Source organism: Equus przewalskii, chromosome 4 (assembly GCF_037783145.1).
Source record: "Equus przewalskii isolate Varuska chromosome 4, EquPr2, whole genome shotgun sequence".
Classification (NCBI taxonomy): domain Eukaryota; kingdom Metazoa; phylum Chordata; class Mammalia; order Perissodactyla; family Equidae; genus Equus; species Equus przewalskii.
The window spans coordinates 25,897,957-25,923,372 of record NC_091834.1 but is presented as its reverse complement, the minus strand read 5'-3'; positions in this window follow the sequence as shown (position 1 = coordinate 25,923,372).

Sequence of the window (25,416 nt, the reverse complement as noted above, 5' to 3'; positions counted from 1 at the left end):
TTGTAAACTATCATAATCATAATTTTTAAAAAAACTCTCTATAAAATGGGTATAGAAGGGAAGAACCTCAACAAGATAAAGACCATATATGACCAACCTACAGCCAACATCATACTCAATGGGGAAAAACTGAAAACCATCCCTCAGAAAACAGGAACAAGACAAGGATGCCCACTCTCAGCACTATTATTCAACATAGTACTAGAGGTTTTGGCCAGAGCAATTAGGCAAGAAAAAGAAATAAAAGGAATCCAAATAGGCAATGAAGAAGTGAAACTCTTGCTCTTTGCAGATCAGATGATCTTATATATAGAAAACCCTAAAGAATCCATTAGAAAACTATTAGGAATAATCAACAGCTACATCAAAGTTGCAGGGTACAAAGTCAACATACAAAAATCAGTAGCATTTCTATACTCTAATAATGAACAGAAAGAGAACTCAAGAAGACAATCCCATTTACAATTGCAACAAAAAGAATAAAATATCCGGGAATAAATTTAACAAAGAAGGTGAAAACCTATACAAAGAAAACGATAAGACATTACTGAAAGAAATCGATGATGACATAAAGAAATTGAAAGATGCTACATGCACATGGACTGGAAGAATAAACATAGTTAAAATGTCCATACTACATAAAGCAATCTACAGATTCAATGTAATCCCAATCAGAATCTCAGTGACACTCTTCACAGAAATAGAACAAAGAATCTTAAAGTTCATCTGGGCCAAGAAAAGACCCTGAATAGCTAAAGCAAATCCTGCGAAACAAGAACAAAGCAGGTGGCATCACAATCCCTGACTTCAAAATATATTACAAAGTTATAGTAATCAAAACAGCATGGTACTAGTACAAGAACAGACACACGGATCAATGGAAGAGAATTGAAAGCCCAGAAATAAAACCACACATCTTTGGACAGCTAATCTTCGACAAAGGAGCCAACAACATACAATGGAGAAAGGAAAGCCTCCTCACTAAATAATGTAGGGAAAACTGGACAGTCACATGCAAAAGAATGAAAGTAGACCATTATGTTTCCCCATGCACAAAAATAGGCTCAAAATGGACCAAAGACTTGAAGGTAAGGCCTGAAAACCATAAAACTTTTGGAAATTAATATAGGCAGTACACTCTTTGCCATCAGACTTAAAAGGATCTTTTTGAATACCATGTCTACTCAGACAAAGGAAACAAAAGAAAAATTAAAGAGGGACTTCATCAGACTAAAGAGCTTCTGGAAGGCAAGGAAACCAAGATCAAAATGAAAAAGCAACCCACCAACTGGGAGAAAATATTTGTAAGTCATATATCCAATAAGGGGTTAATCTCCATAATGTATAAAGAACTCACACAAATGAACTAAAAAAACCCAACTCAATCAAAAAGTGGCCAGACGACATGAACAGACATTTTTCCAAAGAAGATATAAAGATGGCCAATAGGCACATGAAAAGATGCTCAACATCAGGGAAATGCAAATCTAAACTACACTTAGGGGCTGGCCTAGTGGCACAGCAGTTAAGTTCTCATGTTCCACTTCTTGGTGGCCCGCGGTTTGCCGGTTCAGATCCCAGGTGCAGACATGGCACTGCTTGGCACACCATGCTGTGGTAGGCGTCCCACATATAAAGTAGAAGAAGATGGGCATGGATGTTAGCTCAGGGCCAGCCTTCCTGAGCAAAAAGAGGAGGACTGGCAGTAGTTAGCTCAGGGCTAATCTTCCTCAAAAAAAAAAAAAAACTACACTTAGGTATCATCTTATGTCTGTTAGAATGGCTATAATCACTAAGACAAAAAATAACAAATGTTGGAGAGGTTGTGGAGAAAAGGAAACACTCATCCACTGCTGGTGGGAATACAAACTGGTGCAGCCACTGTGCAAAACAGTAGAGATTTTTCAAAAAAATAAAAATAGAAATACCACATGACCCAGCTATCTCACTACTGGGTATTTACACAAATAACTTGAAATCGACATTCAAAGAGACTTATGCACCCCTATATTCATTGCATCATTATTCACAATAACCAAGACATGGAAGCAACCCAAATGCCCATCGATTGATGATTGGATAAAGAAGATGTGATGTATATATATATACAAAGTAATACTACTCCGCCATAAAAGCAGATGAAATCCTCCCATTTGCAACGGCAAGGATGGGCCTTGAGGGTATTATGTTAAGCAAAATAACCCAGAGAAAGACAAAAACCATATGATTTCACATATATGTGGAATATAAACAAACTTATGAACAAAGAGAACAAATTAGTGGTTACTGGGAGAAGGAGGGCAGAGGGAGGGCACAAGAGGTGAAGGGGCATACTTATATGGTGTATGACACATGATAATGTACAACTGAAATCTCACTATAGGCTATTATGACAACAATAAAAATAAGTAAATAAATAGTTGTTGAGTATAATAAAAAAAGAGAAATGTCTGATGTCTTATATAAAGATGTTCCTATCAGCTAGTAGAAAGATGGTTTAACCACAGTGTTCATTCAGTAAATGAATCTTATAGACATTCTGTCCCATCTGTAGTGAAATATTTGACAAGTTTTTATGAATATTTTCTTAAACAGCTGCCAGAAAGAAGGGTTCCACAAAGAGGTCTTTCATTTTAAGAAAATGATTGCCATTGTATATGGCATAAATGGAAATGATTGAAATATATCATGAGGAGATGTTCCTTAACAGCTATAAGCAAATAGTTTAACACAGTCACTTTTCAGTGAGTGAATGTTACACCCTGTCAGGCCAGCATTGAAAGCCATAATTCTTATTGAAGATTTTCCTAAACAGCTAAAGGAAGATGTTTTCAACACAATGTTCTTTTAGTGAACGGATATTATATATATTCTGTCACCCGTGTGTTGAAATGTCTGCTCAGTCTTATTTGAGGAAGTTTCTAAACAACTACCTCTAAGAAGGGTTGAAAGAAGAGTCTTTCATTGTGAAAGTGATTTCTGTTTTGTCTGGCATATACAGAAATTATTTAAATGTCTTATAGGAAGGCATTCCTAAAGGTCTACAAGGAGTATGGTTTAACCACAGTGTTCTTTCATTTTAAGAAAGTGATATCCATTCTGTAAGGCATATTCTAAAATGTTTGAAATGTCTTATAAGAAGATGTTCCTAAACAGAGCAAGCAGGATCGTTTAACCACAGCGTTCTTTCAGGAAGTGAATGTCGTAGATATTCCTTCACATTTTTAGTGACGGCAACAAGCCAGACTGTGTTTATTCAGTGAATGAATTACAGAGATTCTTTCCTGCCTAAAGTAAAATACTTGAAAAGTTTTATATGAAGATGTTCTTAAACTACTACGTGCAAGCTAGAATCAGCACAGAGTTCTTTAATGGTAATAAATTGATAGCCATTCTGTAAGACATATACTGAAACGTTTGAAATGTCTTATAAGAAGTTTTTCCCAAGTGGCTACAATCAAGAAGGTTTAAATTCAGTGGTCTTTCAGCAAATGAATATTATTAATGTTCTTTCATGCATTTAGTCAAACTTTTGACAGTCTTAAATGAAGATGTTCCTAGTCAGCGACAAGCCAGATACATTCACAACAGCGTGCATTCAGTGAATGAATGTTACAGATATTCTTTCCTGCCTAAAGTGAAATAAGCTGTATGTGAAGATGCTCTTCAACACCTACCTCCAAGCTGGATTCAGCACAGAGATCTTTAATTTTTAAAAATGATAGCCGTTCTGTTAGGCATATACTGAATTGTTTGAAATGCATTATATGAAGATGTTCCTAAAAAGCTACAATCAAGATGCTTTATGTTTAGTGGTTTCTCATTGGATGAATGTTATAAGCAATTTTTTATTGATGTAGTGAAATGCTTGATGTCTTATATTCAGTATTCTTAAACACTACAGAAAATATGCTTTAACCACAATGTTCTTCCTTTATAAGAAATTAAAAGTTATTCTATAAGGCATATACTGAAACGTTTGAATTTTTATATCAAGATGTTTCTAAGCAGCTGCAAGCAAGACGGTTAAACCACATAGTTCTTCCAGAGAATCATATTATAGATATTCTGTCATGCATGTAGTAAAACATATGATAAGTCTTATATGGAGATGTTCCTAAATAGCTACAAGCAAGATTGTTTAACCGTAGTGTTCATTCATCTTAAGAAAGTGATAGCCAATCTGCAAGGCACGTGCTGATATGTTTGAAATGTCTTCTAAGAAGATGTTCCCAAACAGCTACAATCAAGATGGTTTAAACTCAGTGGTCAAAAGATCAGTGAATGAATGTTGATATTCTTTCATGCTTGTGATGAAATGTTTGATAAGTGTAATGTGAAGATTTTCTAAAGCAGCTGCTAGCAAGATAGTTTAACTCCAGTGATCTATCAGTGAATTAATATTGTAGATATTATGTCCCACTTGTAGTGAAATGTTTGATGTTTTATACAGAGATATGTCTACAGAGCTACCTGCAACCTTGGTTCAGCACAGAGTTATTTCATTGTAAAAGTGAAGACTCCTAAGTAAGACATTTACTACCATGTGTGAAATTTCTTATATGAAGTTGTTTCTGAACACCTACAATCAAGATGGTTTAAACACAGTATTCTTTCAATGAATGAATTTTATAGGTATTCCTTCTACTTGTAGTGAAGTGTTTGAGTCTTTAAAGAAGACGTTCTTAAAGAGCTACCTACAAGAACAGTTCTGCAAAGAGGTCTTTCATTATAAGTAAATGAGTACTGTTCCATACGGCATATACTGAAGTGTTTAAATGTGTCAAGGAGATGTTCCTAAAGAGCTAGAAGCAAGACAGTTTAAACATAGCCTTAAATCAAGTGAATGATTGTTATACATATTTTATCTTGCCTGTATAGAAAAGATTGATCAATCTTTGTATTTCTGTGGTATCTGTTGTGATTTCTCCTCTCTCATTTCTAATTCTGTTTGAGTCTTCTCTCTTTTTTTTCTTGGTGAGTCTGGCTAAGGGTTTGTCAATTTTGTTTATTTTTTCGAAGAACCAACTCTTCATTTCATTGATCCTTTCTACTGTCTTTTTTGTTGCAATATCATTTATTTCTGCTCGAATTTTTATTATTTCTCTCCTTCTACTGACTTTGGGTTTGGTCTGTTCTTTTTCTAATTCTGTTAGTTGTCGTTTGAGATTGCTTATCTGAAAGTTTTCTTGTTTATTGAGGTGAGCCTGTATTGCAATGAATTTCCCTCTTAGAACCACTTTTGCTGAGTCCCAAATGAGTTGGTATGGCGTGTTTTCATTTTCATTTGTCTCCAGATAATATTTGATTTCTTCTTTAATTTCTTCAATAATCCATTATTTGTTCAGTAGCATGTTGTTTAGTCTCCACATTTTTGCCCCTTTCCCAGCTTTATTGTTGAAGCTGATTTCTAGTTTCATAGCATTATGATCAGAAAAGATGCTTGATCTTATTTCAACCCTCTTGAATTTGTTGAGGCTTGCTTTGTTTCCCAAGATATGGTCTATCCTTCAGAATGTTACATGCGCACTTGAGAAGAACGTGTAGCCTGCTGTTTTTAGATGGAGTGTTCTATATATATTAGGTCCATCTGATCTAGCTTTTCATTTAAATCTATAATTTCCTTCTTGACTTTCTGTCTGGATGATTATCCATTGGTGTTAATGGGGTGTTGAGGTCCCCTGCTATTATTGTATTGTTGTTGATGTCTCCTTTTAATTTTGTTAATAGTTGCTTTACAAACTTTGGTGTTCCTATGTTGGGTGCATATATATTTATAAGTGTTATGTCATCTTGGTTAAGTGTCCCTTTTATCATTATAAACTGCCCCTCTATGTCTTTCTTTATCTGTTTTGCTTTGAAGTCTACTTTGTCTGATATAAGTAGGGTGACACCTGCTTTCTTATGTTCATTACTAGCTTGGAGTATCATCTTCCATCCCTTCACTCTGAGTCTGTGTTTGTCTTTGGGGCTGAGGTGTGTTTCCTGGAGGCAGCATATTGTAGGGTCTTGTTCTTTAATCCATCCTGCCAGTCTGTGTCTTTTGATTCGTGAGTTCAATCCGTTTACATTTAGAGTGATTATTAAAATGTAGGGGCCTAACACTGCCATTTTATCATTTGTTTTCTGCTTCTTTTGCATTTCCTTTGTTTCCCATCCCATGATTTTTGGGCTACTAATTCAGGTAGGTAGATTTCTATATTGGTTTTCTTCTTATTTGTAATTTGTGTCTTTATTCTTGTTATTTATTTGTTGGTTACCAAGTGGTTTGTATAAAACAACTCATAGACGAGATAGTCTATTTTCTGATAGCCTCTTATTTCTTTAGATTAAGACGTTCCATCCTTTTCCTCTTCCCCTTCTAGGTTGTTATTGTCAGATTTTTTCTTCCTTCTTGTGTTGTGAGTTTGTGGTTAAAATGACAAGATTATATTTATTCTTGGCGTTTCCATTCCTTTTATCTTTAATGTTATATTTAACTGTTGCTAACCTGTTCTGATGGAGAGCCGCAACTTTCTGATTTTGTCTTTCTACTTACCTCCTATGCTCTGGGTTTTGTAGCCCCTTTCCATTTTTTGATTTTTCAGGTATGAGGGTCTTCCTGAGCATTTCTTGTAGAGGAGGTCTTGTGGCAATGAACTCCCTTAACTTTTGTTTATCTGGGAAGGTTTTCATTTCTCCAACATATTTGAAGGATATTTTCTTGGCTGCAAGTTTTTGTCCTTCAGAATTTTGAATATATCATTCCACTCTCTTCTAGCCTGTAAGGTATCTGCTGAGAAATCTGCTGAAAGCCTTATGGGGGTTCCTTTGTAGGTTATTTTCTTCTGCCTTGCTGACCTTAGCATTTTCTCTTTGTCATTGACTTTTGTAAGCTTCACTAATATATGCCTTGGGGTTGGTCTTTTAACATTGATAAAGTTTGGAGATCTATTCACTTATGTCACATGGAGTTCCATCTCTCTCCCCAGGTTTGGAAAGTTCTCAGCCATTATTTCTTTGAACAGGCATTCTGTCTCCTTCCCCTTCTCTTCTCACTCTGGGATACCTATAATCCTTATGTTGCATCTCCCAATTGAGTCGGATAATTCTTGGAGAGTTTCCTCATTTCTTTTTAGTCTTAGTTCTCTCTCCTCCTCTATCTGCAGCATTTCTATATTCCTATCCTCTAAATTGCTAATTCTGTCCTCCATATTATCAACCCTACTGTTCAGAGAGTCCAGATTTTTCTTAATCTCCTCCATTGTGTTCTCCATCTCCAGTATTTCTGATTGGTTCTTCTTTATGGTATCAAGCTCTTTTGTGACATAGTTCCTGAACTCGTTGAGTTGTCTATCTGTATTCTCTTTTAACTCATTGAATTTTTTAATGATGGCTGTTTTGAATTCATTGTCATTTAGGTTATAGACTTCATTGTCTTTTGGGTTGTTTTCTGGGTGCTTGTCATTTTCCTTCTGTTCTGGAGATTTAATGTATTTTTTCATACTGCTTGATGGCATGGATTTGTGTCTCCACATAGAGATAGAGTTTAGTTTCTGCTTCCACTTGCTTCTACTGGAGTGTGTGGGGGGGGAGCTGTTTATTAATCTGTACCAACCAGGATCCCTGTCAGCTGTTGCTGCCCAGACCTGGGCCCCTCCTTGTAGTCACAGTGGTCCTGTGGGGTCCCTCATCAGCTGTGGGGACAATCACAAGGGGACCTCAGGTTGCTGGTGCCTACTGTCACAGACCACCTAGACGCACCCCCTCCTTAGGATCTGCAGTGGTGTTCTGGGCTTTCCCAGTGGCTGGGAACAGGATCACCTATGTTCACAGCTCTGTCACTGTCATGGCCTGGAAGATCTCACTTGTCCACTATGGGCCAAAGCAGAGCTATGGGTATCTACTGCAGTCTGTGGTTAGCTCACCCAGCTGTGCTACTTCTGCCTCAGGGTCTTCCAGCCTTGTGATTGCCAGGCAGGGCCTCTCCACTAATGCTGCCCACAGGCTTTCACTGTGGCTGCTGTGAGACTGTGGATTTTCCCCCTGGACCACAGAGCAGGGCAGTTGGGACTGCAATACACCCCCACCCTCACACACAGTCACACTGGATGTCCTTTGCCCCCTCTGGGACACAGCTGGAATCCATGAGTCAGAGGCAGCTGGCAGGCTGCTACCCTGCCCTGGATTCTCCTCTCCCAGAGTCCCCCAGCATTCTGAATGTTGGGTGGGGCCTCTCTGCTAATGGCAAGTAGAGGCTTTCCCTGCCACTGGTGCAGGACCATGGATTTTCCTCCTGGGCTTAGGGGAAATCATGGGGGGTTTTTGTAGGGCTGTAGTCACCTGTTTCCACTGTTGCTCCACCAATACCTGCACACACCCACCCTTTGTGTGTGGTGATGCTGTGAGTGCATCTGCTGGAAGAAAGTCACTTGCAGGTACTAGGCTGTCTGGGGGTTGTGGGTCAGAGAGTTTTCACCTATCTCCACCTCCTCCCAGGGGGAAGTCCATCTGACTTCCGATGTATAGCAGCACAGGTCTCTTATGAGTCCTGAGATGCTGTGTGGATAGCCTTTGTTGACCAATGAATGTCCAATTAGCTGTAGATTCAAAGGGGGAGAGACAAAGAAAACTGCTCACTCCACCATTTTGCTGACGTCCCTATCTTAAATTATGTTCCTAAATAGGTGGAAGCAAAGCATTTAAACACAGTATTGCCTCAGCAAATGAATGTTATAGATAATTTGTCTCACCTGTGGTGAAATGTTTGATGTCTTATATGAAGATGTTCATAAAGAGATATAAGCAAGACAGTATAAATACAGTGTTCCTCAGTGAATCAGTTTTAGATATTCTGTCCTAGCTGTAGTGAAATGTCTGAAAATTATTATATGAAGATGTTCCTAAATAACTACAAGCACGGTGCTTTAACCACAGTGAATCAGTGAGATATTTCCTCTCACTTGTAGTGAAATGCTTGTTGATTATTAAATGAAGGTGTTACTAAACAGCCTAAAACAAGACAATTTAACCACAGTGTTCCCTCAGAGAGTTTATGTTACAGATATTTCGTCCCACTTGTTTTCAAATATTTATTAATCATTATATCAAGCTGTTTCTAAACAACTAGAAAACAGATGGTTAAACGCACTGTTATTTCAGTGAATGACTCTTATATATTTTGCTTCTCACTTGTAGTGAAACGTTTCACATGTCTTATATTAAGTTGTTACTTAAGCCAAAGCAAGAAAATGTAAACACAGTGCTCCATCAGTGAAAGATTATTATAGATATTCTGTCTCATATGTAGAGAAAATATTGATGTTGTATGTGAAAATGTTTCTAAATAGTTAGAAGAAAACTTTTTAAATACAGTGTTCCCTCTGCAAATGAATTCTGTAGATATCCCATTTCTCCTTAGTCAAATGTTTGATAAGTCTTATCTGTAGATGTTCATTAACATCTATAAGCAAGGAGTTGTAACTACAGAATTCCCTCAGTGAAAGAATGTTATAGATAATCTGTCTTACCAGTTGGGAAATGTTCCATAAGTCTTATATGAAGATGTGCCTAAACAGCTTACAAGAAAGAAAGTTTATCTACAATTTTCTTTGAGTGAAAGGATGTTATAGATATCTCCCCTAGTTTGTAGTGAAGTGTTCAATAAGTCTTATATGAAGATGTTCCTAAACAAATTGAAGCAAGACAGTATAACTACAAAGTTCTTTTAATGAATGAATGTTAAACAGTCTCTATCTCACCCATAATGAAATGACAGATGAGTCTTATGTGAAGTTGTTCTTAAAAAGAAAGAAGAAAGATGGTTTAACCACAGTGTTTTACCAGTGAAGGAATGTTGGAGATATTTTTTCTCCTGTTGTACAACGTTTGATAAGCCTTTTATGAAGAGATTCCTAAACAGCTAGAAACAAGACAGTTTAAACACAGTGATCCTTCAGTAAATGATTGTTAGATATTCTCTCCTGCCTGTAGAGAAAATGTTGATATCTTATATGAATATGTTCCTAAATAGCTTTAAGCAAGACATTTTAAACACAGTGTTCTCTCAATAAATGAATATTATAAATATTCCCTCTCACTTACAGAGAAATGTTTGATAAGTCCTATATGAAGATGCTTCCAAACTGCTAGAAGTAAGACAGTTTGATCACAGTGTTCTTTCAGGGACTGAATATTACAGGTATTCCCTTATGCTTGTAGTGAAATATTTAATAATCCTTATATGAAGATGTTCCTAAATAGCTACAAAACAAGACTGTTTAACCACAATGTTCAGTAAGTGAATGAATGTTATAAATATTCCATCACAAATGTAAGGAAATGTTTGGTGTCTTATATACAGATGTTCACATACTGCTAGAAACAAGATTGCTTAAACACATTGTTCCTTCAGTGAAGGAATGTTTTAGATATTCCCTCACACTTGTAATGAAATGTTTGATGTCTTATATACAGATGTTCACATACTGCTAGAAACAAGATTGCTTAAACACATTGTTCCTTCAGTGAAGGAATGTTTTAGATATTCCCTCACACTTGTAATGGAATGTTTGATGTCTTATACGTAGATGTTGTAAGCAGAACCAGGATAGTTTAACCACAGTCTTCTTTCAGTTAATGAATGTTATGTATATTCTGTCCCACCTACAATGAAATGTTTGAGAAGGTGGTCCTAAACAGCTAGAAGCCACACAATTTAACTATGGTATTCCTTCAGACAATGGTTGTTATAAATATTCTGTCCCACCTGTAGAAAAAAAGATTGTTGTCTTATATGAAGCTGTTCTGCAAAAGCTAGATGAAACACAGTTTAGCCACACTTTCCTGTCAGTGAATGGATGTTATACACATTCCCCCTCCCTTGTAGTGAAGTGTTTGCTAAGTCTTTTAATGGGATATTCCTTGACAACTAGAAATAAGACAGTTTAATGACAGTCACTTGCAGTAAACGAATGCTTAGGTTTCCCCGCTCAAATATACTCCCACTCACTTGTAGTGCAATGTTTCATAAGTCTTATATGAAGGTGTTCCTAAAGATCTAGAAGCAAGACCATTCAAAAAGAGTGTTCTTGCAGGAAATGAATGTTATAGATATTCCATCCTGTAAGTAGTGAAATATTTGTTGTTTTGTATGAAGAGTTTCCAAAACAGAAGTAGGATTCAGCAAAGAGTTCTTTCATTTTAAGAAAATGATAGCCATTTGTATGGCATATACTGAAATGTTGAAAAGTCCCAAAAGGAGTTGTTACTTAACAGCTACAAGTGAATATTTTGACACAGTAATTTTTCAGTGAATGAATGTGATAGATAATCTGTCACACACGTAGTAAAATATCTGATTTGTCTTACATGAAGATGTTCCTCTATCTGCAGGAATGGTTCATTCATTGTTAGGAATATTCTGTCACACCTTTAGTGAAATGCCTAAGTATTATATGAATGTGTCCCTAAGCAACCACCTGCAGGAATGATTCAAGAAAGAGTTCTTTTATTGTAAAAACGTGATTACAATTCTGTATGGCATATACTGCCATAATGGTTGAAAGGTCTTATAATAATATGTCTTTAAAGAGCTAAAAGCAAGATAGTTCAACCACAGTGTTATTTCAGTGAGTGAATGTTACAGGAATTCTGTCTGGATATAGTGAAATGTCTCATAAAGTTTACACAAATATGTACTTAAAAAGCTACCTGAAAGCATGGCTCAGCAGAGTGTTCTTTCAATGTAAGAAATTCATTGCCATTTTGAACCCTATAAATTGAAATGTTTGAAATGTTTTATAAAGAGATGTTCTTAAACAGTAACGAGCAGGATGGTTTAACCACACTGTGAGTGAAAGTTATATTGTGTCATGTTTGTCTTTTATTTTCAGAATTTTAATTGTATGGAGATGTTCCTACATAACACCAAGCAAGATTGTTTAATCACACTGTTTTTTCATTTTAAGAAAGTGATAGCCATTCTATAAGGCATATGCTAAAATGTTTGAAATGACTTATAAGATGTTCCCAAATGGCTACAATTAAGATGGCTTAAACTCGGTAGTCTTTCAGTGACTGAATAATATATGATGAAATGTTTGATAAGTGTAATATGAAGATGTTATTAAGGAGCTACAAGCAAGATAATTCAATCACAATATTCTTTCAGTGAATGAATATTATAGATATTGTGCACCACTATTAGTGAAATGTATTCCACTTGCTTAGAGAGCCACTTTCAATCTTGATTAAAGTCTTCATTCACCATAAGAAACTGGTAATCATTCTGTTAAGCAAATACTGAAATGTTTGGAATGCCATATATAAAAATGTTCCTGAACATGGAAAAGCAGCATGGTTCAACCAGATTGTTCTTTCAGCTAATTAATGTTATGGATATTCTTTCATGCTTTCACAGAAATATTTCATAGACTTAAGTGAAGGGGTTCCTAAACAGCTACAAGCAGATAGCTTCACCATGATGTTCATTCACTGAATGTATGTTACAGATTTCCTTTCCTGTCTAAAGTGAAATACTTGATGTTTTATATGAAGATGATGTTATACAGCTACATGCAGCTGGATTGAGCACAGAGTTCTTTTATTGTAGGAAAATGTTAGCCATTGTCTAAGACATATACTGAATATTTAACATGGCTTATATAAAGATGTTCCTAAATAGCTAAGTTCAAGATGACTTGCATTCAGTGGTCTTTCACGGAATGAATGATAATAAATGGTAATTATTTGTTTATGAATCTAGTGAAATGCTATGTAAGGATTATATTCAGATGTTCTTTTCTTCTTCTTCTCCTTGTTCTCCTCCTCCTCCTCCTTGTTCTTCTCCTCCTCCTTGTCCTACTCCTTCCTTCTCTTCCTTCTCCTTCTCCTTCTCCTTCTCCTTCTCCTTCTTCTTCTTCTTCTTCTTTTCCCTAAAGCCCCCTAGTACATGATTGTAAATTCTACTTGTAGGTCCTTCTGGCTCTGCTATTTGGGATGCTGCCTCAGCATGACCCAATGAGCAGTGCCAGGTACACATCCAGGATTGAAAGCAGTGAAACCCCATGCCACCAAAGCAGAGTGTGTGAACCCAACCACTTGACCACAGGGCCAGCCCCCAGATGTTCTTAAACAATAAAAACAAGATGGTTTAAAACCACAACCTTATTTCTTTATAAGAAAGTGAAATTCGTTCTATAAGGTATACACTGAAATGTTTCAAATTTTTGTGTCAAGATGTTCCATGTTAGAGATATTCTCTCCAACCTTGTAGTAGTGAAATATTTGATAAGTTTTATGTTGCGACAGACTTACAGAGCTACATGAAATCTTTATTCCACAGAATTATTTCCTTGTAAGAAAGTGAAGTATATACTGAAGATATATACTGGAGAATAGTATAGTTCAGTAACTTATGTACTTAAATGTTTGAAAAATCTTATATGAAGGTGTTTCTAAGCAGCTAAGAGCAAGATGGTTTAACAATAGTGTTCCTTCCGTGAGTGAATTTTCTAGAGATTCTTTCATACCTCTAGTCATTTTTGATGACTTATATGAAGATGTTCCTAAACAGCTGGACGACAGATAGCTTAACGACAGTATTTTTCTAAGAAAAAGCTGTTCTGTAAGGCATAAGCTGAAATACATGTAAACACTTACATGAAGATAATTCCTAAATAGCTACAAGCCACAAGCCAGATAGTTTAACCACCATGTTCCTTCATTGAAAGAAAGTGACCCCATTTTGTAAGGCATATACAGAAATCTTTGAAATATTTTTTGAGGGTCATTTTAGAAAACATTTTTACTTTATTTTATTTTTTAATGTTGATGTCTTACTTTATTTTTTATTGTAGTAACATTGGTTCATAACATTATATAAATTTCAGGTTTGCCTAATTATATTTCAGGTTCTATGTAGATTACACCATGTTCACCACCAAAGACTAATTACAATCCATCTCCTTACACATGTGCCTAATCAGAGGTTTCACTCTCCTCCCTCCCCTATTCACCTCTGGTAACCACAACCCAATCTCCGTTCGTACCTGTTTGTTTGTTGTTTTTATCTTCTACATATGAGTGAGATAATATGGCATTTCATTTTCTCTCTCTGACTTATTTCACTCAGCATAATATCCTCAAGATCCAACCATGTTATCACAAATGGCCAGATTTCGTCATTTCTTATGACCAAGAATTATTCCATTGTGTATATATACCACATTTTCTTGTCCATTCATCCTTTGATAGGCACCCAGGTTGCTTCCAAGTCTTGGCTATTGTGAATGATGCTCTGATGAACATAAGAGTGCTGGTATCTTTAAGCATTCATGTTTTCATGTTCTTTGGATAAATACCCAGCCGTGGAATAGCTGGATCACATTGCAGTTCTATTCTCAATTTCTTGAGGACTCTCCATACTGTTTTCCATAGTGGCTGAACCAGTTTGCACTCCAACCAGACACTACTCTCCCTTCTCTCCACATCCTTTCCAATACTTGTTTCTTGTCTTGTTAAATATAGCCATTCTGATAGGAGTAAGGCTCTATCTCATTGTAGTTTTGATTTATGTTTCCCTGATAGTTATTGATTTTGAACATCTTTTCAGGTGCCTGTTGGCCATCTGTATATCTTCTTTGGACAAATGTCTGTTCAGATATTCTGCACATTTTTTAATTGGGTGGTTAGATTTTTTGTTGTTGATGTATGAGTTCTTTGTATATTTTGGGTATTAATCTCTTATTGGATATATGGTTTGCAAATATCTTCTCCCAATTGTTAGGTTATCTTTTCGTTTTGTTGATGGTTTCCTTTGCTGTGCAGAAGCTTTTTAGTTTGACGTAGTCTTGTTTGTTTGTTCTGTTTCCCTTACCCAGCCAGACATGGTACTTGAAAATATAATGCTAAGACTGATGTTGAAGAGCATACTGCTTATGTTTTCCTCTAGAAGTTTGATAATTTCAGGTCTTACATTTAAGTCGTTAATCAAATTTGAGTTAATTTTTGTATATGGTGTAAGATAATGATCCACTTTCATTCTTTCACATGTGGCTGTCCAGTTTTCCCAACACCATTTATTTTTTTTTATTTTTTTTTTTAAGATTTTATTTTTTCCTTTTTCTCCCCAAAGCCCCCCAGTACATAGTTGTATATTCTTCGTTGTGGGTCCTTCTAGTTGTGGCATATGGGATGCTGCCTCAGAGTGGTTTGATGAGCAGTGCCATGTCCGCGCCCAGGATTCGAACCAACGAAACACTGGGCCGCCTGCAGCAGAGCGTGCGAACTTAACCACTCGGCCACGGGGCCAGCCCCCCCAACACCATTTATTGAAGAGACTTTCCTTTCTCCGTTGTATGTTCCTGGCTCCTTTGTCAAAAATTATCTGTCCATAGATGTGTGGTTTTCTTTCTGGGCTCTTAATTCTGTTCCATTGATCTGTGTGTCTCTTTTTGTGCAAGTACCATGCTGTTGCTACAGCTTTGTAGTATATTTCAAAATCAGGGAGTGTGATGCCTCCAGCTTTGCTCTTTTTTCTGAAGATTCCTTTGCCTATTCAGCCTCTTTTGTTGTTCCATATAAATTTTTACATTCTTTGTTCTATTTCTGTGAAAACATTTTTGGAACTTTGATAGGGATTGCATTGAATCTGTAGATTGCTTTAGTAAGGATGGACTTTTAACTATGTTAATTCTTCTATTCCAAGAGCACAGAATATCTTTCCATTTCTTTGTGTCTTCTTCAATTTCTTTCAACAATGTTTTATATTTTTCAGTGTACAGATCTTTCACCTCTTTAGTTAAGTTTATTCCTAGGTATTTTACTGTTTTTGTTGCAATTGTAAATGGGATTGTATTCTTAATTTCTCTGTTACTTCATTGTTAGTGTATAGAAACACAACTGATTTTGCATATTATGTATCTTGCAACTTGTATTCATTTATTATTTTCTAAAAGTTTTTTAGTGCATCCGTTAGGATTTTCTGTATATAAAATCATGTTTTCTGCAAGTGGCAGTTTCATTTCTTCCTAACCAATTTGGATCCCTTTTTATCTTTTTCTCGCCAGATTGCTCTGGTTAAGACTTTCACTATTATGTTAAATAAAAGTGGTGACAGTGGGCATCCTTGCCTGCTTCCTGTTCTTAGAGGGATAGATTTCAGTTTTTCTCCATTGAGAATGTTTCCTGTGGGTTTGTCATATATGGTCTTTACTATGTTTAGGTATTTTCCTTCTATACCCATTTTATTCAGAGTTCCTATAATAAATCGATGCTATATCTTGTAAAATGCTTTCTCTGCATCTGTTGTAAAGTTCATGTAATTTTTATTCATTTTTTAATGTAGTGTATGAGGTTTATTGATTTGCAGATGTTGAACCATCCTTGCATCAGTGGAATAAATCCCACTTGATATCAGTGCATGATCTTTTTAAGGTATTATTGTATTCAATTTGCTAGTATTTTATTTAGGATTTTTTCATCTATGTTGATCAGTGATATTTGCTTCTAATTTTCCCTTTTCTTGCTGGTTTTCTCTTTTCTTGTCTGGTTTTGGTGTCAGGATAATTTTGGCTTCTTAGAAGGAGTTAGGAAGCTTCCCCTTCTCTTTCATATTTTTGGAACAGTTTAAGAAGAATAAGTATTGTCTTCTTTGAATGTTTGGTAGACTTCACCAGGGAAGCCATCTGGTCTTGGACTTTTTTTGAGGGAGATTTTTTATTGCTATTTTGGTATCCTTACTGGTGATTAGTATATTCAAATTTGCAATTTCTTCTTGAGTCAGTTTTGGAAGGTTGCATCATTCTGAGAATTTATCCGTTTCTTCTAGATCATCCAATTTGTTGGTATATAGCTTTTTGTAGTAGTTTCTTATGATCTTTTGTTTCTGAGGTGTACACCGTAATTTCTCCTGTTTCATTTCTGATTTTATTTGAGCCTTCTCTCTTTTTTTCTTGGTGAGTCTAAAGATTTGTCCATTCTTTCAAATCTTTTCAAAGAACCAGCTCTTGGATTCATTGATTTTTTCTATTGTTTTTGTAGTCTTGACTCCATTTATTTCTGCTGTATTATTTATTCCTTCTTTCTACTGATTTTGGGTTTGTTTGCTCTTCTTTTTCCAGTTCCTTTAGGTGTACTGTTAGATTATTTATTTTAGATTTTTCTTGTTTGTTGAGCTGGTCCATATTACTATAAACATCCATCTTTAAATGCTTTTGCTGTATTCCATGGATTTTGGCATGTTGTATTTTCATTTTCATTTGTCTCCAGATATTTTTTAATTTCTCCTTTGATTTCTTCATTGAGCCATTCGTTGTTCAGTAGCATTTTGTTTAATCTCCACATATTTGTGGCTTTTCCAATTTTCTTCTTGTAGTTGCTTTCTAGTTTCATATCCTTGTGGTCAGAAAAGATGGTTGGTATTATTTCAATCATCTTAAATTAATTAAGGCTTGCTTTGTGTCCTAACATGTCATCAATCCTAGAGAATGTTCCATGTGCATTTGAAAAGAATGTGTATTCTGAGGTTTTGGGATGGAATGTTCTGTATTTATTGACTGAGTCCTTCTGGCCTACTGTATCATTTAAGGCCAATGTTTCCTTATTGATCTTCAGTTTGTATGATCTATCCATTGATGTAAGTGGAATTTTAAAGTCCCCTACTATTATTGTGTTACTATTTCTATTTTTATGTCCTTTGATAATGGTTTATATGTTTAGGTGCTCCTCTGTTGAGTACATAAATATTAACAAGTGTTATATCCTTTTGTTTGATTGTTCCTTTTATCATTATGTAGTGGCCTTCTTTGTCTGTTGTTACAGTTTTTGTTCAAAAGTGAGATCTTTTAATACAACCTACTAAAATGATTGAAAAGACCTATATGATGTTCCTAAAAAACTACAAGCAAGAGTGTTTCTCCACAGTGTTCTTTCACTGAATGAATATTACTCATACTCTGTCAGAGTTGTAATGAAAATTTTTAAAACTCTTATATGAAGATAGTTACTTACAAGATGAGTTCAGTGACAGCATCTTTATTGTGTGTAAGTCAGAGCCTGTCTATGTTTTAAATTTCAGTGTTTGAAAAGTCTCTTATGAAGATAACCCTAAAGAGCTGGGAGAAAGAGTGTGTCTCAACAGTGTTCTTTCATTAAATTGATGTTATGTCACAGTTGTAGTGAAAAATTTAAAAGGGCTCATAGGAAGATATTCCTTAAAAGCCACCGGCAAGCTGAGTTAAGAAAAAGTGTTTTTTTATAATATATGAGTTAGAGCCTGTATGTAAGCTGTGAAATGTTTGAAAAGTCATTTATCAAGGTGTTTCTAAACAGCTACAACCATGAGATTTCTATAGTTTATTTTCATCAAAAGGATGTTATAAAAAACATGTGCCAGTTGTAATAACATGTTTAAAATGTCTTGCACAAAGATGTTCCTTATAGCTACTGATAAGCTGAGTTCAAGAAACATCTTCTTTCATTGCATGTGAGAGAGAGCCTGTGGGTAGGCTGTGAAATGCAATGTTTGAAATGACACTTTTCAAGATGACCCAAAACAGCTAATGCCAAGAGTTTTTCCAGTGTTCTTTTGTTGAATGTTAGAGATTTTCTCTTCCAGTGATAGTGAAATGTTTAAAAACTCTCAAAGGAAGAATTTACTTACACCTGCTGACAAGCTGAGATCAGCATTAGTGTCTTTAATCATATGAGAGTAAGAGCCTATATTTAGCCTTGAACTGCAACATATTGAAATCATTTATCAAGATAATCCTAAAGAGGAAAAGCTGCGTGGCCCACGACCAGAACAGGCAAAATGGCGGGGTGAGTTGACCCAGGATTCTCTCCCTTCCAAAATACAACAAAGGATTGGAAAAACTGAATTTCAGAGAATAAATCTAATGCCAACACGTTAGAGACCTACCATACCAAGAAGGCAGAGAACATAAACCTTGCAGATGGCCTCGGAGGCCCTGGAACTGGTAAGAGAGAACATTGTTCTCTCCCCTAGAGTCTGCAATCCCTGCTGCACAGGTGTGGGAAGGAGCGGGGGAGGGGTCGCATGACCGGGAGATCATCCAGGACTCCTGCCACTGGTTCCGTGGAAACCCACTGACAGGGGAAAGCTACCAAGCGGGGGGAGCCCATAAACCTAGGGCCTCGGGAGACCAGAGAACAGAACTGATCTGAAACTAGATCAGCGAGAGAGAATAGCAGCCCCTCCCTCCCGGCAAAGTGCACTGGGTGCCACCATCTTGCCTGAAGGTGGAGAGCTCAGAACACGTGACACTCGACCCCCATCTAGTGGCAACAGGCTGTAACAGCAACTGAATTCTACCATCATGCGAAAAAACTACTCCTCTACCATCCAGCAATTTATAAAAGCTCCAGACCAGAAGGAAAACAATAAAAACATAGAATTAAGTCCTGAGGACTTGGAATTAGGTAAACTAAGTGACAATGAGTTCAGAGTAGCTATCATTAAAAAACTCAATGAGGTAGAGAGAAAGATAGAGAAACAAACCAATGAGTTCTGGAGTTACTTCACAAAAGAGATTGAAACTATAAAGAAGAATCAAACAGAATTACTAGAGATGAATAACACAATGTACCAGATAAAACAGAATACGCATTCCCTGAATGCCCGTGTAGACACCATAGAAGAGCAAGTTAACATAACTGAAGATAGACAGGCTGAATGGCTCCAGACAGAGGAGGAAAGAGAAATAAGAATGAAAAAAAATGAGGAAAATCTCCGAGAGACAATGGATTCAATGAGGAGTAAGAACTTAAGGATCATAGGAATTCCCAAGAATGTGGAAAAGGAAAATGGAGCAGAAAGTGTGCTTAACGAAATTATTGAAGAGAACTTCCCCAATCTAAGGATTGACTGAGAAATGTGTGTAGAGGAAGCTTTCAGATCTCCTAGATTTGTCAATGTAAAAAGACCTACAGCAAGGCAAATAGTAGTACCATTGGCAAGAAGGAAAGATAAGGAAAGAATACTCAGGGAAGTAAGAAAAAAGAAGAGAATAACCTACAAAGGAGCGCCTATCAGACTGTCAGTGGATTTCTCTACAGAAACCTTACAAGCTAGGAGAGAATGGAGTGACATATTCAAAGCTTTAAAAGAGAAAAATCTTCAGCCAAGAATACTCTATCCAGCAAGAATTTCCTTCAGATATGAGGGAGAAATTAAATCTTTTCCAGACAAACAAAAGTTAAGGGAATTTGTAACTAAAAGCCCTCCACTACATGAAATCCTCAAGAAGGCTCTCATACCTGAAAAAAGAAAAAAGGGAGAAAGGGGTCACAATCCACAGACTAGGGAGACCTATGGATAGAACAAGAACAGGATAGCAAATATTCAACTATAGCATTAGGGTAAAGGTAAGGAAACTACCAAAGCAAGGACGATCTTATCACTCTAACTACAAATTCATAACACGAGTTGGAATAAGAAATGAAAATAATTATTTAGGAGGGGAAGAACAAAGGGTCTAAATCAGTATTGGCCAAGTAAGTAGGAGACCACTAGAGAATAGACTATATTATACATGAGATTCTAAATACAAACTTCAGGGTAGTTACTAAACTGAAAAACAGAACAGAGCCAGAAATCATAAATAAGGAAAAGTCTAAGAAATCCAGCATAAGAAATTGCAGTATTAAATGGGTAGCACACAGGAAAAGAAACGCAGGAAAATAAGATAATGAGCAGCAGATTGACAGCATTAAGTCCACATGCATCAATAATCACTCTCAATGTAAACAGATTGAACTCTCCAATAAAAAGACACAGACTTGCAGAATGGATTAAAGAATAAGATCCAACAATTTGTTGCCTCCAGGAAACACACCTCAGCCCCAAGGACAAACACAGACTCAGAGTGAAGCGCTGGAGGACAATACTTCAAGCTAATAGCAAGCAAAAAAAGGCAGGTGTTGCAATTCTTATATCAAAGTGGATTTCAAAATAAGACAGGTAAAGAGAGACACAGAGGGACAATATATAATGATCAAAGGGGCACTTCATCAAGAAGAAATAATGCTTATAAATATCTATGCACCCAACACAGGAGCAGCAAGATTCATCAAGCACCTATTAACAGACCTAAAGGACGATGTTAAAAACAAGACAATAATAGTAGGGGACCTCAACACCCCACTCACATCAATGGATAGATCATCCAGACAGAAAATCAACAAGGAAATAGTCGAGCTAAATTAAAAACTAAAACAATTGGACTTAATAGACATATATAGATCACTTCAGCCTAAAACAGCTGAATACACATTCTTCTCAAGTGGACATGGAACATTCTCAAGGATAGACCATATGTTGGGAAACAAGGCAAGCCTCTACAAATTTAAAAAAAATTGAAATAATAACAAGCATCTTCACCAATCATAATGCTATAAGGCTAGAAATTAATTACAAGAAAAGAGCTGAGAAAGGCACAAGGATGTGGAGACTAAACAATACACTACTGAACAAGCAATGAATCATTGAAGAAATTAAAGAGGAAATAAAAAAATACCTGGAAACAAATGAAAATGATAGCATGCCATACCAACTCATATGGGACACAGGAAAAGCTGTATTAAGAAGAAAATTCATCACAATACAGACACATCTTAACTAACAAGAAAAATCCCAAATAAGCAATCTTAAACTACACTTAACTGAACTAGAGAAAAAAGAACAAAGAAAGACAAAAGTCAGCAGAAGGAGAGAAATAATAAAAATCAGAGCAGAAATAAATACTATTGAAACGAAAAAGGCAGTAGAAAGGATCAATGAAACAAAGAGCTGGTTTTTTGAGAAGTTAAAATTTACAAACCCCTAGCCAGACTTACAAAGAAAAAAGGGGATAAAGCTCAAATAAACAAAATCAAAAATGAAAGAGGAGAAATAACAACAAACTCTTCAGAAATACAACGGATTATAAGTGAATACTATGAAATCTATATGCCAACAGAATGGATAACCTAGAGGAAATGGATAAATTCTTGGACTCCTACAATCTCCCAAAGCTCACTCAAGAAGAGGCAGACAATTTGAACAGACCAATCACAAGGAAAGAGATTGAAACAGCAATCAAAAACATCCCAAAGAATAAAACCACAGGACCACATGGTTTTCCTCGGGAATTCTACCAAACTTTCACAGAGGATTTAATACCTATCCTTTTCAAGATATTCCAAAAAATTATGGAAGATGGAACACTTCCTAACAAATTCTATGAGGCCAACATCATGCTGATACCAAAGCCTGACAAGGACACCACGAAAAAAGAGAGCTACAGGCCAATATCACTAATGAACATAGATGCAAAAATTCTAAACAAAATTTTGGCAACCAGAATTCAGCAATTCAGCAGAAGGATCATACATTATGATCAGCTAGGATTCATACCAGGGACACAGGGATGGTTCAACATCCGCAAATCAATCAACGTGATACACCACATCAACAAACTGAGGAATAAATACCACATAATAGTCTCAATGGATGCAGAGAAAGCATTTGACAAGATCCAACAGACATTTATGATAAAAACTCTCAACAAAATGAGCATAGAAGGAAACTACCTCAACATAATAAAGGCCATTTATGACAAACCCATAGCCAACATCATACTCAATGGGCAAAAAGTGAACACCAGCCCCCTGAAAACAGGAACGAGACAAGGATGCCCTCTATCACCACTCTTATTTAACATAGTACTGGAGGTCCTGGCCAGAGCAATCAGGCAAGAAAAATGTATAAAAGGAATCCAAATAGGGAGGGAAAAGTGAAACTCTTTCTGTTTGCAGAGAACATGATCTTATATATAGAAAACCCCAAAGAATCCATTGGAAAACTCTTAGAAGTAATCAACAACTACAACAAAGTTGCAGGGCCCAAAATCAACTTGCATAAATCAGTAGCATTTCTATACTCTAATAACGAACTAACAGAAAAAAAACTCAAGAACACAATACCATTCACAATCGCAACAAAAAGAATAAAATACCTTGGGGTAAATTTAACTAAGGAAGTGAAGCACCTATATAATGAAAATTACAGAAAATTCTCTCTTTCTGAGAGAATTGGATGACGACATAAAGAGATGGAAAGACATTCGATGTACATGGATTGGAAGAATAAAAGGTTAAAATGTCCATTCTACCTAAAGCAATCTACAGATTCAACGCCATCGCAATCAGAATCCCAATGACATTCTTTAGAGAATTAGAACAAAGAATCTTAAAATTCATATGGGGCAACAAAAGACCCCAAATTTCTAAAGCAATCCTGAGAAAAAAGCACAAAAAGGGAGACATAACAATCCCTGACTTCAAAACATACTACAAAGCTACAGTAATCAAAACAGCATGGTACTGGTACAAAAACAGGTGCACAGATCAATGGAACAGAATTGAAAGCCCAGAAATAAAACCACACATCTATGGACAGCTTATCTTTGACAAAGGAGCTGAGGGCATACAATGGAGAAAAGAAAGTCTTTTCAACAAATGGTGCTGGGAAAACTGGAAAGCCGCATGTAAAAGAATGAAAATTGACTATTCTTTTTCACCATTCACCAAAATAAACTCAAAATCGATCAAAGACCTAAAGGTGAGACCTGAAACCATAAGGCTTCTAGAAGAAAACGTAGGCAGTTCACTCTTTGACATCAGTATTAAAAGGATCTTTTCGGACACCATGCCTTCTCAGAGAAGGGAAACAATAGAAACAATAAACAAATGGGACTTCATCAGACTAAAGAGCTTCTTCAAGGCAAATGAAAACAGGATTGAAACAAAAAAAAAACCCACGAACTGGGAAAAAATATTTGCAAGTCGTATGTCTGACAAAGGCTTAATATCCATAATATATAAAGAACTCTCACAACTCAACAACAAAAAATCAAACAACCCAATCAAAAAATGGGCTGGAGACATGAACAGACATTTCTACAAAGAAGATATACGGATGGCCAATAGGCACATGAAAAGATGCTCATCATCGCTGATCATCAGGGAAATACAAATCAAAACTACACTAAGATATCACCTTACACCCGTTAGAATGACAAAAATATGTAAAACTAATAGTAACAAATGTTGGAGAGGTTGTGGAGAGAAAGGAACCCTCACACACTGCTGGTGGGAATGCAAAGTGGTGCAGCCACTATGGAAAACTGTATGGAGATTCCTCAAAAAATTAGAAATAGAACTACCATACGATCCAGCCATCCCACTACTGGGTATTTATCCAAAGAGCTTGAAGTCAGCAATCCCAAAACTCCTATGTACCCCAATGTTCATTGCAGCGTTATTTACAATAGCCAAGACATGGAAGCAACCTAAGTGCCCATCAACAGATGAATGGATAAAGAAGATCTGGTACATATATACAATGGAATACTACTCAGCTGCAAAACAGAACCAAAATCATTCCATTTGCAGTAACATGGATGGACCTTGAGGGAATTAGGTTAAGTGAAATAAGTCAGCTAGAGAAGGATAATCTGTGTATGAGTCCACTCATATGAGGAATTTAAAAATGTGAACTAAGAACAGTTTAGTGGATACCAGGGGAAAGGTGGGGTGGGAGGTGGGCACAAAGGGTGAAGTGGTGCACCTACAGCACAAACGACAAACATTAATGTACAACTGAAATTTCACAAGATTGTAACCTATCATTAACTCAACAAAAACAAATAAATAAAGTTGCAGAGAATTCCAATGTAAAAAAATAAAAAAGACAACCCTAAAGAACTACAAGTGGGAGTTTTTCTCCAAAGTGTACTGTTATTGAATGGATGTTATAGATAGTACCAGCTGTAGTGAGAAGTTTTAAGGTCTCATAGGAAAGATGTTTCTGATAGCTACTGACAAGCTGAATTCATCAAAACCATTCTTGCATTACATGTGAGAGAGAGCCTGAGGTTAGGCCATGAAATGGAATGTTTGAAAAGCCACTTCTCCAGGTTATCCTAAATAGCTACTAGCAAGTGTTTTTCTTCAAAGTGTAATTTCATTGACTAAATGTTATACACATTCTATCCAAGTTTTAATGAAAACTTTAAAAGCTACAATAGAAAGAAGATCCTTAACACCTACAGACAAGCTGAGGTCAGCAAGACTATTTCATTACATTTGAGAGAGAACCAGAGTGTCAGCCATGAATTTCAATGTGTAGATGTCACTTATCAAGATGATCCTAAACAGCTACCAGTAAGATTTTTTCTGTATAGTGGACTCTCATTGAATGGACGTTATAGATATTCTCTCCCAGCTATCATGAAAAATTGAAAAGTTCTCATTAGAAAATGTTACTTACAGCTACTGGTAAGCTCACTTCAGCAATAGCTTTGTTTCACTATATTCAAGTGAGAGCCTGTGTGTAGGCCTGAACCGCAATGTTAAAACAGTTACCTATGAAGA